Source organism: Eulemur rufifrons, chromosome 10 (assembly GCF_041146395.1).
Source record: "Eulemur rufifrons isolate Redbay chromosome 10, OSU_ERuf_1, whole genome shotgun sequence".
In the NCBI taxonomy this organism is placed as follows: domain Eukaryota; kingdom Metazoa; phylum Chordata; class Mammalia; order Primates; family Lemuridae; genus Eulemur; species Eulemur rufifrons.
The window spans coordinates 27,640,464-27,656,212 of NC_090992.1; the positions used below are offsets into that span (position 1 = coordinate 27,640,464).

General features: G+C 42.2%; 1 pseudogene; it reads right to left on the reverse strand.

Moving 5' to 3' along the window:
• Positions 1-359: 359 nt before the first annotated feature.
• LOC138393185 (cytochrome c-like) lies at positions 360-667 on the reverse strand (annotated as a pseudogene).
• Between the last annotated feature and the right edge of the window lie 15,082 nt (positions 668-15,749).

Consider the following 15,749-nt stretch of genomic DNA (forward strand, 5'->3'; position numbering starts at 1 on the left):
TCCCTAGTATTTAAATATATTTACATAACTAGTTATGTAAATCTAAATATAAAACCAATCTTCAGGTTCTGAGATGGCAATTTACCATCTCTGTGAAAAGTTGAACATTACTAATCAAGTCCAATCGTGTCTTTAGAAGGGGAAAATAAAATAGTGACAGCATTTACTGAATTGGAATTACTATCAACATTCAAAAAAACTGATCGTATTCATTTAGTTAAATCAGGACTGTCCAACAAAAATATTCTGTCATTCATTCATGATCTGAACTCTGGTGTATGAGATCAGTTAACTTACGGTACACATAAAAAAGTCATGAGATATTTCTGTTCTGTAATAAATAAAGCAGTGGCCAATCATTACTCATTGGTAGTTTTTTGGAGATAAACTATCAAGTCTACCTTTTTTTTTACGCCAGTGAAGATCATTTTTGTTCCAGGGATGTACTTCTTGGAACTCTCCAAATACTCCATCAGTGTATCCTCTCCCCAGGCGACGCCTTTGTCTTTACTGACATCCTTGTAACAGAATCCAGTGGCCTGACTTATCTTCTGCCCAAAGAGAGCATGGAGATGTGGCCCAGTTTGGTGCTTGCCTCCCTTTCGCAAGGTGTGGCATTGGGCACACTTCCGAACAAAAATCTCTTGCCTTTCTCAATATCACCCATATTTAATTCTCTCTTTGGTTGCTGATGGCACAAAATTTTCTGCACAGAAGCTGGATGTCCTGCTCTCTATCAATATACTCTTTTCCAGAATATTACAGGAGTACAAATGTTCTGGTTACATTATTGCTTTTCTACAGTTTGAGTCAAAGTTATAAGTGTGTCCATCACCGACACAGTATGCATTATACCCATTAGGTATGAATTTACCCAGTCCCTGCTTTCCCCTCCCACCTCCTTCAATTCCATTGAATTTTACTACTGTAGGTGCACATGAGTGTTGATCGATTAGTTCCAATTTAATGGTGAGTGCATGTAGTGTTTGTTTTTCTACTCCTGTGATATTTCACTTAGAGGGATGGTCTCCAGTTCCATCCAGGTTGTCAGAAAAGGTATTAGTTCACCTTTTTATGGCCGAGTAACATTCCATGGTATACATATACTACATTTTATTAATTCACTCATGAATTGATGGGCACTTGGGCTGTTTCCACATCTTCGTGACTGATTTGCTTGAGTTCTTTGTAGATTCTGATTATCAGCCCTTTATTGGATGCATAGCGTACAAATATTTTCTCCCATTCTGCAGGTCATCTATTCCCTCTATCAATTGTTTCCTTGGCTATTCAGAAGCTTTTTAATTTAATCAGATACCATTTATTTACTTTTGTTGCTGCTGTATGTGCCTTTGGAGTCTTCTTCATGAATTCTTTGCCTAGGCCCATATCTATAAGACTTTTTCCAACCTCTTCATCCAGAATTGATACAGTTTCATGCCTTAGGTTTAAGTCTTTTATCCATTGTAAATTTATTTTTGTGAATGGTGAGAGGTATGAATCCTGTGTTAGTCTTCTATATGTGGCTATCCAATTTTCCCAGCAGCATTTATTTGAATAGGGATTCTTTTCCCCAGTGTATGTTTTTGTCTGCTTTGCCAAAGATGAGATGGCAATATGAGGATGGTATTATATCTAGGTTGTTTTGAACCATTGGTCTATGTCTCATTCTTGTGCCAGTACCATGCTGTTTTGGTTACTATAGCCTTGTGGTATATCCTGAAGTCTAGTAAGGAGATGCCTCCCGATTTATTCTTTTTCATTAATAGAAGACCTGCCTAATCTGAGAAACCTATTAGTTAGAGCTTAGTGAACTTTGGAAGTGATCCAAAAGAACTAGGTCAGAATTCAGCACTGTGAGGAGGTGAGAGGCATGTTTAGAGAGATAACACAACAGAAGGGCTTAGATGTGCTAATCTGTTCTCCCTCTTTTTGAGAGATAACGTCATAATATCTAATTCTTTCCTCTGAGATCATTGACCACTGCACCATTGCTGCATGTATAACATGCTTCCCAGATATAATTTTCCAAATATTTACTTTTCCTTCACATTTACATACCATTCACATATTATCTATTACAAGAAAACATCACCACCCTCATCTGAAAGCTGCAGAATACTAAGAAGTAGACTTAACGTCCACCGAATGCTTAACAGTCAATTGAATGCTGAACGCACGCAAGTCACTGTGCAAAGCGTGTTTACACGAACCATATATTTTGAATCCTCACAATGATGCTGAAGCAGGTGCTGTGTGTTCCCTCATTTACAGATGGGGAAACTGAGATTCTGATTCACATTTGCCCAAGGTGAGAAGTGGTGGAACTCGAGTTGAAAGCAGGCAGTAGGAAGCCGGAGCAACTGCTCACATCATTAGGTAGTACTGCCTCCACTCAGCTGAAACCAGAAACACCCAAGAAGGCAAGAAGGACTTTATAGGCAACATGAACGTTTCTTTTTCATCAGTGATACTCACTGAATGCTCACGCCTTCAAGCACTTGCTTTTCTGGATCTAAAGCTAGAGTTCCTGGTTGGAACTACTGCTGGAAGGCTTTTTTACATAGGGCTGGGTTGTGTACTGAAAAGTTAACTGTGTTTGGTTTCCACTGGCAGGAAGTTGATACAGACATGCAAGGAGCAATGTACAAAATCAGGGAGAATCTTGGAATCACAGACTTACCATCTGAAAGTGACCTCTGACTCCAGGAAGGTCCACTGTTTCGGCTCCTCTGTAGCACTAGCTCAGGCACCTGGGATCCCAGCTTTCACAATGGGATTATCTGCAGCTGTTCTCAGACTTGAGCATGTATCACCATCACCTGGAGGGCCAGCTAAACAACAGACTGCTGAGCCCCACCCCCAAAGCTGCTGATGCGCAGATGTGGGTGGGGTCTGAATATGTGCATTTCTGATGAGTTCCCAGGTCATGGTAATCATGCTGGTCCAAGACTACACTTGAAAATCTAGACCAAACTTTTTTGTTGTTGTTAAGAGAAACTGAGGCATAGACTAAGCTCCTTCCCCACCCCACCCCCAAACACAGAGCTTCGGAAAAAATCTCATTTTTTAAAGATGGAGAAACTGAGGCATAACAAGGTGAGGTGACTTGCCCAGGATCACACTGCAAGTTTTTGATACAGCCCAAAGTCATCTTTTTTTAAGCATAGAATGATTCTTCCCTCCCTTTTCCCCCAATTTTTCATATACATAGTTTTTTTAAAAAAAAAAATAACAACAGAAAGCTTGTCCATCACTAAAATAAATGGGTTGAGTTAGAAAGTGATTACATTGAAAAATAGAGTCTGACCATACTTCTACAATAAACTAAAAGTTATACTTAAATTCTTCTTGGTTTTTCACTCTTATATTTACAAGCACTCTCATGAATTCGACTTTGCTCAAGGTCAAAACCACGGAAGTAAATGAAAATCATCCTATTTGGAGTCAGGCACCTAGTGCTACATATAAACCTTAACACTAACATTATTTCTTTGTGTGATTCTCACAATCCATACATCAGGGGGGAAAAAGAGCTTGCGTCCAGTTCTAGTTTTGCCTTGGGCTGTCAGTTCCTTCTTCTGGTATCAGGTTTTTTGACTTGTAAAATGAGGAGAGTAACCTCTAAGGTCTTTCTTTCTGCTCCAACTTTCTGCAGAACTGAGTAAAAGTAGAAGCAACACGTCTGAACCAAAGGAAGCCTGAATGACAACGAATTCTGTTTAAACAGCACTCCCGTTACAAATAACCACTGGGAAAGAAACACACAGTCCGGGGAGAACAACGTGGCGGTGATGGTGGTGAACAGAAGGCAGGAAGAGGGGTTGGGAGCCATTTGAGGCTGGGTCTGAAAAGATGGGAACAAATGAATCAGCACATTCCCAAAGACTCACTCTGTTTACCCTACTTCCCCTTCCCTGCGATGAAGAAATAGGGCCATGACACGTGAAGATTTTTTAAGATTATTTTCATTTAGAATGATTTTTCATTTGTGCTTGGCAAAAAGACTAGAGAGTCAAAGGATGTTTGAGTATTTTTACAAGAAGAGATGCTGTGAAGGGCTACAGTATATTGCTCATTAAAGGAAAATCCACTCCCTGCATAGCAACAAAACATATGCCAACCAGAAATATGGAGCCCAATTCTCCCCCATTTAGGTGAAAGGATGAAACTGTCAAAAGACCACAGTGCTATCATTTCAGGATTAACACCTGTCAAGGAGAAAAGGAAACCGGCGTAGGTACGTAATCTGTCTCAGTCAAGGTCAGAACAAGCAGGTCCTTATTTTATTCATTTTTCTACCAGTACGAAAAGATTACATCTAGCAGATGGAGGCTTTTAACATAAAATAAGCTCCTGTGGCTGCATTTACTTGCAACAACAAGAAATATATGGCTACAGATGGCCATCTGTTTTTTAATTTTAAGGTAGAGGGCAAAGAAAGTGTCTCAACTTTAATTTTTAGATTTACTGAATAGTCATTATTATTTTTAAGCACAGAAATCATTAACAACTCCCATATCGCATTGTTTGTGTCTAAGGTCTATGCATATTGCATGAGAGCTTTTGCTAAAATGATAATATCAGGTGTCAACATACACAACTCAATAGCCCTTTTTTTAAAAAAAAGTGGCTGTTTGCAAATTAGCACCTGAGCACCCATTCCTGTGAAGAGCTTAATTTGCGTTCTTGCCTTCTTCTCTGCTCTGAGTGATATATTCACACAGAAATGGAGCTGTTTCTAGAATTATGGGAGACAAAAAGCTGATGGATTTACTGTCTTTATCCTTGAGGCTTCCAAATCAGACCAAAGTGCTTAAAAATAGAAATTTAGGCTCTGACACCAAAAAGAAATGTGCAAGTTGTGATGAATTGGGGACTTTTATGTTGAGGCATGTTGCAAAGCATCTTTCCCAAGCCCTGCAGAAATTAAGACACCCAGATCTTCCCACATGGCTCCTGAGAAAGAGGCCACACTGTGGTGGAGATCACACCTGGAACCCATTTCGGTGGGAGGAACAGCACAGGGAAAGACGCAGAGCTTGAGGCAAGGATGAAAGCACTAAAGCATCAACTAGAGAGTATAACGTGAGATGCTACTCAGAACAGAAGAACTAGAGCCAGCCTAATGCCAGGGGTGAGAAAAGCCTCATTCTGTACGTCCTGCTCCTGATTTCTTCTGCAAATTCATCCAGGTGCAACAAGAAGCTCCAAGATTTTTCTAGTCAATTATATCATTCACTTTTTCAGGAGCAGAAAACCTGGCACAGCAACACAGAACAAACAAAAATGCTATGAAAATATCCATGCCACAAACTTCAGGGGACATTAGTCAAAACCCAAAACAATATAATTTAGCTAGTTAAATGACATTTGGGGCTTTTCAAATGCCAATTTTAGAAGTCAGGCTACAAAGTAGTCTTGGAAAATTCCTCTGAAAGCTGGAAGCAGGAGCTCTGATGTAGTTTGAATATTCATCCCATCCAAATCCCATGCAGAAATTTGATCCTGTGTTGGAGGTGAGGCCTGATGAGAGGTGTCTGGGTCATCCAGGCGTATCCCTCAAGAATGGCTCCGTGCACTCCTTGCATAATGAGTAATTCTCACTCTTGTTTAAAATAAACCAGCACCTCCTCCACTCTCTCTCTTGCTCCTTCTCTCACCACATAACATGCCTGCTCCCTTCACCTTCTGCCTTGATTGCCGGCTCCCTGAAGCCCTCACCAGAAGCAGGTACTGGTGCCATGCTTCTTGTACAGGCTGCAGAACCATGAGCCAAATAAACCTCTTTATAAATTACCCAGCTGCAAGTGTGAACTAAAATAAAGTCTTAAGCCCCCCAGCTGACTGAACGGACCCCCTCTTGGCCAAGGGGACCCCAGAAATACCCTAAAGCTGAGTTGCTAGCCATGAGAAGAGAGGTCAGACAAGCTCCCTTCCCTTCTCAGAGAAATCCTTTGTAACTAATTAACAGGCCTAAGGCTATGCAAGAGAAAGCTTAAATCACAGCTGTAGGTCCTCAGTTTACTCAACAGATCTCGTGAGTCTGAGTATGTGTCCGGTGACTTGTCTCTGATTAACAGACTTCCTAATCTTAACTTAAAACATTCCAAGTCTTTAGACAAAGCTTCATTTCCCTAACCAATTACAAATCAAAGAATCTTTAAACCCACCTATAACCTGTAATCCCCTGCCTCGAGATGTTCTGCTTTTTCAGGCCAGACCAATGTATACCTTCCATGTATTGATTTATGGTTTTTTGTGCAATTCCTGTCTCCTTGAAATGTATAAAACCAAACTGTAACCCAACCATGGCAAGACCACCTGCTCCAGGTTTCTTGGGCATGGCTCTGGGCCATGGTCACACATACTCAGTTCAGAATAAACCTCTTTATTTTACAGAGTTTGGGTTCTTTTCTGTTGACACAGGTATTCCTCCCTAGATAGACTTCACTTTTAAGTTATTATGTAACTAGTTGGTCTTTTTTTCATTAACACATCATTCCCCCAACTTTAGTCATTTGCCTACCATCTTTATGATTTTTGTGATATTCATATACCACCTGTACTATTTTCTTTAAATTAACTTGATTTTTAAACTTTAAGTATATAATTCCCATAAATAGAAAAAACAATATTCCTCTAATAAAATATAAATTATAACTATTAAAAATAAAAATATTCATTCTAGGTATTACCCAAAACCATTTGACATCACATTTTTAGAAAACAATTCTCTATTGAATACTCTGAAATAAATGACTTTTGTGATTGATTGCCTCAGGTTTGCTTTGGTCATTAATCAATCTCCGCTGCTATTTATTTGCTTCATCTAACATTGTAAGATGGAGATTATTCCTTAAATATCTTTAGTAATTAGCAAAACTGACATTCTCTTTGGGTTCAACCAACCTTTAATGAGAATTAATAGCAAGAAAAATAAGAGTTATGGGACTTCAAAGAAAGCTGACACATTCAGCAGCTTTTTAATTTTCTTTTATAGGACCCAGACTAAAGCCTATTGAGAAATAATTATTAAAAACATTGTCCACTTCAAGTCTGTCTTCAATATCTTTTCTTTTCCATCATTACTCCCTCTGTATTTGACTTTCCCACCCAAACTCCTTGACGTGACATTCAGTGTGCTCCATGATCTCTCCCTATGTTCCTCCACACGCTTGACACTCTGTCCCCCACAGTCCCTGGCAGCTTCAGGCCCCCATGCCGTTCCTCAGCTGCTGTTGGCATCACTGTTCCCTCACATGTAAAGTGGCAGTTTTACCTCTTGCCCCATTTAACTGCTAAGCTTGTCATGAGGAAAAAATAAGACCATACTGTGAAAGCTCTTGGAAAAGTGAGAAGTGCACTATGTAAGATGGCGTCATCTAAGTCAATGTCTTCATGCTAACGTGGTTCTGAGCATGGGCTCCGCCAGCACCTGGCTCCCCACCATTGATGCGCTGCGTGACCTTGGGGAAGTTGCCGTATGTCTTTGTGTCTCAGTTTCTTCCTTTGTAAAATGCGGATCACGCCTACCAGCTGGGGTATTGTGAAGATTCAATGGGTTAATCTGCAGAAAGCAGTTAGGACAGTGCCAGCACATCACAGGCATCAGAACAGGTGAGCAATTGTCATTATTATTATCTCCAAAGAACAGTGAGAGGTTGAAAGAATGGGCTCCGGAATCCTGCAAATTGGGTTTCAAAGCCCAGCCCCATGACTCACTAGTGGTATGTAACTAGGTCACAGATCCATTCATGGCGCTGGGTTGCTGTCCCCCGTGCCAAGGAAATGGTGTTTCTTTATTTATCTCCCTAACAGACCTGCTCTTTCACACAAGCCTTCACCCCCTGGGCGAAGGGAAATGAGCAAACAAACAATAAAACCTAGATATAGTCTACTCCAGCAAACCTAGACGGACACAGTGATTTAAAATTCCTTAGGTAAGGCTCATTCGATTTAAATATAAATGTTTGGTCATAGATTTGCTCCCCCTCCCCTGCTCCTCTCCAAGACCAGGAAAACGGGAGGTGGCCTAACGGACCGGCAGTGTTGTAACCAGGGCTGGGACAAGGGTCTAGCCAGTGAGGCACCTGGGACGCAGAATTTAGGAGGCACTTGCACAGACCTGGGAGTGAGCACCTCTTTAAATTTTGTGACCTAGATACTTCACTTGCCTTGAGGACCCCTGGTCTCATGCCAGCCTTCGGTTATGAGCCAACTGGTTAAGGACATCATAGCTGTTACTGTTCCCATCCCTGGGTGTTCTGCTGCTGCCTGACACACCCCAAAATCTGGCTTTGATGACAACCCAGAGAGGTTCTCTGGCTGACTTGGTCTCACCACAGCTCTCGCTAAAGCTACTGAGTTTCAGTCATATCTTCCATGCAAAACTTAGAAGCAGGCAGTCACCCACATTCTCTGTGAGGCAGTGCCAGTGTCTTGCAGGCCACCTCCCGCAGGATCCACTCTCTTGAGCATGCATGAGCACCTGGCTCCCCTCTACTCCACAGCTTAGCACAGCTGACCATTGGCCTTCCCTCTGCCTAAGCATGCCGGGCAGCCAAGGGTCCTCTGATGCAGCTGTTGCCCAGTGTGGAGCAGGGCAGCCCAGAGGCAATCTCTGCCCAGGTCCCTGAATGTGCCTCGAATCTAAAGCCCCCTGACCTTGTTCATGTCTCAGTTAACCCCATCATCCCCTCTTGTTCCAGCCCGAAGTCCATAGCAGAGATATCAGAACCCTCAGGTCCACCCCAGCCTCTCTTACCTCTTCTCCCCACAAAAGCCCTGGCCAGAAGCAGTAGGCTTCTACCTTTCTCACCAGACTTTGCGTATCCTCCTCCTAACCTAGGCAGCAAGCCACATGGCTGAGCCAGCACGTGGAAGAGGTTTCTTCTCTACTCTATAGAAGAAACTGTGATCTAAATCTTCCAGGTTTTCTTCTAGGTATACTAAACACACTAAAAGGTAAATAAATTCCTATGCTTCTCCTTTTCCCTCTCTCTATACACCTCCTCCCAGAGCCTGGCTTTAATTTTACTGTCTTCTCCCTAAATCTTATTTGAATATCAGAAGCTGATTAACTTATCCTTTTATCTTTGATTTCTTCTGTAATGTTCCTGGTACCTGTAGTAGGAATGACTAAGGGCTAATCTGAGGAGTCAGTAAGTATACAGCAGTGCAAACGAAGAAAGTGCATTCTATATTTTTGCAAAATATTACTTACACCTGCTGCATTTATCACCTTGGGCAAGTTTCATAACATTTTTTGAAACTCAGCTTCATTTTATGGAGAAAAATTAATTATAATGATACTAAACCATAGGGTAATTGGGACAACTAAACTTCTGTGTGTATACAAAGGCATGTAAGGAAATGTTCATAGTGGCATTATTCATAATAACCCAAAACTGGGAACAATCCCAACGACCATCAACTGGTGAACAGGCAAACAAAATGTTGTATATTCATACAACAGAATACTATTGGCAAATAAAAATGAACTATTGAAACACGGTACAACATGGATAAGTCTCAAAAACATTATGCTAAGTGAAATAAGTGAGACTCAAAAGATCACATACTGTATGGTTCCATTTGTTTGCAACATCCAGAAAAAGCAAATACATAGAGTCAGAGAATAAAGTAGTCTTGGGGCTGGGAGTAGGACTGATAGCAAATGAGCACAAGAGAACATTTCAGGGTGGTGAAAATGTTCTAAAACTGGCTTGTGATGACCGTTGCACAAGTCTATTAATTTACTAAAATTATTAAATTGTACATGTACACTGAGTACATATTATGATATGTGATTATATCTCAATAAAGCTATGTTTTAAAATGTTTTCTGTGTGTGCATTGACACCAAGGAGCACATGTGTATACACACACACACACACACACACACACACACAGTGCCTGGTACAGAATAAGCACTTCAAAATGTTGATCACATTTAGTATTTTTTTTTTTTTTTTTGAGACAGAGTCTTGCTCTGTTGACTGCGCTAGAGTGCTGTGGTTTAGCCTAGCTCACAGCAACTTCAAACTCCTGGGCTCAAGAGATCCTCGTGCCTCAGCCTCCCGAGTAGCTGGGACTACAGGCATGCACCACCGTGTTCGGCTAATGTTTTCTATAAATCTATATAGAAATCTATTAGTTGTCCAGCTAATTTCTTTCTATTTTTAGTAGAGATGGTGGGTCTCACTTTTGCTCAGGCTGATCTCGAACTCCTGAGCTCAAACGATCCACCCGCCTCAGCCTCCCAGAGTGCTGGGATTACAGGCGTGAGCCACCGCACCGGGCCCACATTTAGTATTATTGTTAGGTTTGTTCTAGATGGGAACCCAAAAAGTATGTATAGAATGGAATGTGGTTAACGGAAAACTTAGGCTTGTAAAACAATAGCCACAGGAGTCCGGAGAGTTCGGAGACAGCTGCAACCCGTAACGCAGGCATTCCTATCTCCCCTGATAAGGACAAAACTACCCCCTCCCTTATCGCTGCAGGATGAGACAGATTCAGGGGTCCCAGAAATTGGTCGCTTAAAAACATTTGATTGCAGCGGCTGTTGTGGCCCAGGTACTCACTGTCCCCAGAGAAGCCCTCGATAAAACCCCAGGCTTTCTCCTCCCTCCGTGTGGACGCTCTTTGGCCTCCACCCCTCTGCACCCAGATGCTCAAAACAAACAGCATTTTGCTACACACGAGGCTTCGTGTGTCTCTCTCTCGGCTCTGGAACTAACAATTATATTATTGAAACGTTTGCTATTGTCATTAAACCTCTTACGTTACATCATTTACGTGGCTGTTGCCCTAAAATAATTTAGGGGGCTACTTAGGGGATGATTTATTTACAGTACCTATTATAAAATTCTCCATGTCTTCAGAAATTCTAGGAGCTGTACAGAAGGTTAGCAAATGTCCTCATTATTTTATTGTACTTTAGAACCCAAGGTGAATATATATGGTTAGAGTATTATCAGAATGCTCCACCGCTCTTTTGCCTGTTGTGAAAGTCAGTTTTCCAAATCACAATACTTGAGACTAAAAATAAATAAATAAAAATGAAAGCCTCCAACACACCTGCTCCACTCAGATGCTGCAGCCTTTTTATAGAACGTTAATATTTATACCCTTGCCTTTGGTTTGCATAAAAGATGCTTCTTCCTTAATGTCTAAAAGCATAACCACTTAGAGCTTATGGCTACTTGTTCCTATTCATAAGGTAATGTCTGTTTTAGCGAAAGGAGAAACCTGAGGCACACGTGTGTGCACCTCTCACTCAACCGAATGCTCAGGCACACCTTCATACTCCCTCCTGAAAGAAGCTATCCTGTCCCACTTTAGGTATGACTGGCCATCCAACCTACACTCTCCGGGGTCCTTTCCAGGGTCCAAGGCTTCTTCTCCATTTGGTCAGTTTCCAAAGTTCATTTCTTTTATCTCCCAAAACTGGTCTTTTTCCTCTAGACATCCAGGTTCCTAACTGGCCGGTCCTCTCATCCCTATAGTCCTCCCTCTCCCACCACATGCTGGATGTGGCGTGGCTGAAGACTCCTCTCTCGATCCATCCATCTACCTTCTTTGATACAATGCCAGGGACAATTTACCCTCTGGCAGGCAAGTATGTCAGAATTAATGCCATTTTCTTCTTCAGCATCAATTAGATTATGAGCTTCTCAAAGATAAAGACCTTGGCTTCTGCCTTCTACTTCTTTGAGCCCTGTCTGGCGCTAGTCTGAGTTCATCTTCCACTGCATGCTCACTCAGGACACGTGCTGTCTGCGCAAATGGCATGCTGACTTGCTCACGCAATTTGACATCTCCCTCTAGCTCTCTCACTCCCTCCCCCTCTCCCCACAGAGGTGAATTTCCCTAGCTCAGTGGTTCTCAAAGCCTGATCCCCAGCATGAGCACCACCTGGAAACTTGTGAAAATGCAAATTCTCAGACCCTATTCCAGATGGACTGAATCTGAAATTCTGAGGGTGGAGCCCAGCAATCTGTATTTAAGAAGCCCTCCAGGTGGTTCTGATGCACACAGATTGGAGGACCACTGCCCTAAATTAAACCCTGTGTGACGCAACCCCACTGTAATTGAGACCAGGGTAGCTACACCCCTCAAACTCCTCGATGCATTACCCACGCTTCTATATCGTCAGCTGCCCCTTAAAAAGACCTCTGTCACCCTCCAGCTATATTGCCTTTATTGCAGCCAGGCAATCACAAAATGAGAGAGAAAGCAAATCAACTGGTTAACTTCCCAAACTGTTTCCAGAGCTGAGCTGACGTTATTAATGATGATCATCAAAGATGCTGATGGAACTGAAAAAGGACTTTTGGTGAAAACCGTCTTGGCTTGTGCTCCACTCGAAACAAGGCTGGGAAATGGTCAGCCTTAGGCAGGTAGAGAAGCACTCGGGTAGAGGAAAGATAATTTGCTGCAAAGCTTTGAGCAACACTTGGAAAGGGGAATGCAGTGATGTTAAAACTTTTTTACTTAAAATAAGTGGAGACAAGGGTACAGAAAGACTCTTTCAAATAACAGACACAATGGATAGACAGTATTAGCAGAATATAAAGGAGTTTGGGTTTTAATTTTTAAAAAATTGTTTTAAGGTATCACTCTAACATTTGGAGCCTCTGAGAAGTCATTCCTGTTTTTACTGTCTGAAAAAATAATACCACCACCAGCAATTCACCATCATCTCCAACTGGAACTATTGCAAGACCCTCCCGGCAGCTTTCCCAAGAAAGGAAATACCCTTTTCTGCTGCATTCAGCAGCCGGAGATACCTCTGAAATATAAATCAGCTCATTTCACTCCGCTGTTCATCTCCCCATCCCCAAGACTTGCATTATACTCAGAATAAAGTCTAAAGCCCTAACCTTGACCTACTTGGCCCTGGGTGAACTGTCCTCTTCCCCAGTACCTCTGAACTCCTGTCCTGCTTCTCTGCCCTCCCCCACCCCAGTCCAGCCCCCTCTTGCCATCCCCTATATTGTAAACACTTTCCCACCTCAACACCTTTACACTGGCTGTTCCCTCTGCCTGAGACTCTCCTCCCACGTGGCTGTTTTCTGTACTTCTTTCAGTCTCTGTTTAAATGACACCACTTCATAGAAGTCACCAACATAAAACAGCACACGTGTACACACACTGACATGTCCCTTCTGCTGATAGGTCCATTCTCTCTCCCCTTGTTCGCCTTTTTTCTTCATCATACCAATGTATTATATTTTTGTTTTATCTTCCTTCCAGAATACAAGCTCCATTAGAGCAAAGATTTTATGTTTTGTTCACTGCTATATCCTCAACACCTGAAACAGTAGCTGGCACATAGTAGGTACTCAGTAAGTATTTGTTGGATGAAATAATTATTAAATAGATAAGTGAATGTTAAGTGCTTAGGATACAAAAAGATAAGCTACAGATCCCTGCCCTCAATGAGCTAACCATCATGTTCATATTTACGTCCTTTTTCCACTCGAAGAAATTAAAATTGATGGCAGATGTGAATTATCTGCCTCTCATGTTCACAGTTGGAAAATGTACAAACATATTAGCATCTGAATTATTTTGGTAAACCGTCTGGTGAGTCAAATTCATCTAGTAGGACTCATAAGGACAATAACTCTAAAATTCTGTGACTCTTTGAAAACCAATCTGTCACCCTTGGCCAGAAGAAGCCACATGACTTGTATTTGATGGCGAAGCCAGGTGTCTAGAGATAACTTAATAACTGAGAGGTGATTTTTTTCAAGAAAAAGGAGTAATGTGCCTTTAAATGCTTTTGACTGCAAGAAGGTCAACAAGATTTATGGTTTACCCAATGTGCAAAATACCTCACTTTATAAGTGATTCCCTAGAGAGCTGGAGAACACTCAATAACACTTCTTCCGTGAAGGCGAACAAAATAATCGTTACTACTAGGAATGCAGTTTTCTCATTAAGTCAGAGTAGCATGTCGTGATTGACGTCAGCAATATTTTTCTTCTCTCACGCTTTGTTTTAATGAAGGTAACAGTATGAAGGCATTCTCTCTCACTTTAACCCCTGTCGTGCGATAAAATGATTTTTAAAACACCCTCCAGAAATAGCTTGCTCTCTGCATTATTTGTTCCCCTGGTTGGCATCTTTCTACACATTGGACTTATGAGATAAATTAGCTTTTAGCACAAACCAGAGCCTGTTGGTTAAATATTCACCGCCCCCACAATGTACGACAATGCCCTCACGGAACCTAACTCAGGACATTGTTTGCAAAGGTCAAATTGAAAAAAGATATCTTACGATCTTAAGTCAGATCAAGTGAATATCTCATAGGAGGATTTCTTAGACAAACTTGAAGGAAATTTTAAGTATCACAAAGGTAGAAATCTGAGCCCTAATGAGTTGATCCTTTATGGGTGGATACCCCAGCTTCTGAACATCCCCACGGTAAGGGGCTGACCTGTCTGTGTGAGTTCCCCTCTCCCTGGGAGGAGGGTGTTCACAGGAAAAAACCTCCCATGACAAGCCAGGTGAGTGGGGTTTTTCCAGTGGGAATCAGTCCTCGGATCGTTCAAAGGATTCCTGCTATAGGGTTTGACACAGTTTCAAAGTTTCCTCTGGGCCAACAACGACAAGCACCCTGTTACTAGCCTGGCATAAAGTTAATCCAAAAAGAGTTTTGTTCTATCACACCCAGTGTTCCCACCTCAGAAAGAGCCAGAACCCTAAAGGGTGGCTTGGTAAGACACCCTCTTTCCACAGGATGGCACCTACAGAGGGCTCCACTGTGGCTGTTAATTCCCCAGAGGGGTTTCAGTTTTAAAAGCCTGGGTATTAAAGCTCCACTCACAGGCCTGGCACGGTGGCTCATGCCTATATTCTAGCAAACTGGGAGGCCGAGGTGGGAGGATCGTTTGAGCTCAGTAGGAGACCAGCCTGAGTAAGAGCAAGACCCTGTCTCTACAAAAAATAGAAAAATTAGCTGGGGAGGAGGCTGGCACAGGAGGATCACTTGAGCCCAGGAGTTTGAGGTTACAGTAAGCTATAATGATGCCACTGTACTCTAGCCTGGGTGACAGAGCGAGACCCTGCCTCAAAAAAATAAAAAATAAAAAATCCATCTACACTACCTGGGAAATCTGAGACTCAGCAAGTGCGAAGGGATCTAAGTCTTCCTCATCCCGCGGATCCTGGCCTGGGGTCATTCTGGCAGCATGACTTTCTGCTCTGAGGGACTCTGTTGCATGTTTCCCAGAGCTAAATGGTAGAGAGCAGACCCAAGGGGACTGCTCAAGCACATCTACCAGCAAGCACATCAAGAAAGGGGGCTGTGAAGACTTTGTTAGCCAAAACGTACCAAGACGTTGACTAGTGACAATGGCATAGAGAAATGGAGAGGGGAGAGAGGCAGATGTCTGTGGGTAAGAGAGAATGAAAAGCTCCTGCTGGCATGTCAATGAAAGATGCAAGCAGCTTGGGAACCTAAGATCTCTCAGAGTCCTGAGGGTTTTACAAAAAAGAAAAGAAAGCAGGTATCAAACGAGTAACAACCTGGATGGAACTGCAGACCGTTCTTCTAAGTGAAGTATGGCAAGAATGGAAAAACAAGCACCACACGTGCTCACTATTAAACTGGAACTAATCGACCAACACTCGTGTGCACATATGGACGTAAAACTCAACAGAAATCAAGCAGGTGGAGGGGGAGGGGTTGAGTGAACTCACACCTAACAGGTACAATGCACGCTATCTGG